This window comes from Bacillus rossius, unplaced genomic scaffold, assembly GCF_032445375.1.
Source record: "Bacillus rossius redtenbacheri isolate Brsri unplaced genomic scaffold, Brsri_v3 Brsri_v3_scf723, whole genome shotgun sequence".
NCBI classification, from domain to species: Eukaryota; Metazoa; Arthropoda; class Insecta; order Phasmatodea; family Bacillidae; genus Bacillus; species Bacillus rossius.
Genome location: NW_026962946.1, coordinates 22,501 through 23,733, shown reverse-complemented (window position 1 = coordinate 23,733; position 1,233 = coordinate 22,501). Strand labels below are relative to the sequence as shown.

The window sequence follows — 1,233 nt, the reverse complement described above, 5'->3', positions numbered from 1 at the left end:
TAACCCGTACCGAGCACCGATCATGCCGAGCCTACGGAACGCCAATCGGGTACCTTTCGGGGTTTAGCACGGTGTGAAAGTCCAACACTAATCGGAAAATAACTTCACATCCTCTCTCAGTTTTAAAGAGACGCAGACTGGCATCCGCGAACTCTCACAATGAGCGGGAGACACACCGCACCTGCTGGTCAATTTTTGGCGCGGGCGAGACAATCCAGGGATGTCTACAAGCTCTGCCTCAGTAAACCAATGATGGCAGAAGTGTTTCCACACTCAGGAGATTCTTTTGAAAAGAACACTTCTTTGTTTTATAGAGAATTGGACCCTCAGACGGGTGTGGTCCGGGAATGGAATCCCATGGACCGCAATGTGCGTTCAAAATGTCGATGTTCATGTGTCCTGCAGTTCACACGACGACGCGCAGTTTGCAGCGCCCTTCATCGACCCACGAGCCAAGTGATCCACCGTTCAGGGTTGTCAGAATATTTTTTTCTCAGGCCTCGCGGTTTCCCGCAAGGCCTATCACATTGTTATCAAGACATCAATCCAGTAGTGCATTCTTTCACAACTTCATCTTATGGCTGTGACCTGCCCCGTAGAATATAATTCTCAGGGGGCCACGACCGACATGCACTACGCAGTAACCTGCCGCCCACAGGAAATCTGCGAGTTCTCACTACAGAAAAAAAAAACCATTGGCAAGCACAGTCTTACAAACAAGGGTTGGCAAAGCTAGCATTTGCTCCCTCGTCGCCTAAGACCATGGTCAAGCCCCGTCACGATCTCCCGCAGACGGTTTGGTTCCTTCAGCAAGGATAATCCTTCTACCAGCTCATCACCAGTGGACTGACAACATTTCTCCGACACTCAGGCTTTCCCTTTATTGTCAATTTTTTGTTCCAGCCAGAAGTGCGTTATTTCACTTTTTTATTTTCTCATGGCTGTGACCTGCCCCGTAGAATATAATTCTCAGGGCGCCACGACCAACATCCATACATATTTTTTTTTGTGCCACCGATGATGCGAAGGCACAAGAAAAGATCCACATTGGACCACCAGGCCACACCCTTGTTCCTCGGTCCCTGGCAACCTAGCAGGGTCGCCTCCACTGCCTTAGAAATCCGCCTCGATTCCAATGTAAGGATTTCCAGGCAATGGAGAGTCGGGACCTATCGGGTCATAGGGCGCAAGGCCAGAGGCCACCTTCCGTTCAAATGTGATCCAGCCTCATTT

At 49.9% G+C, this 1,233-nt stretch overlaps 1 non-coding gene across 1 annotated transcript; it reads right to left on the bottom strand.

The window, feature by feature from the left end:
- Positions 1–320: 320 nt before the first annotated feature.
- LOC134545439 (5.8S ribosomal RNA) lies at positions 321–476 on the bottom strand. The gene has a single exon (XR_010078539.1). It is a non-coding gene; the product is annotated as a 5.8S ribosomal RNA (ribosomal RNA).
- Between the last annotated feature and the right edge of the window lie 757 nt (positions 477–1,233).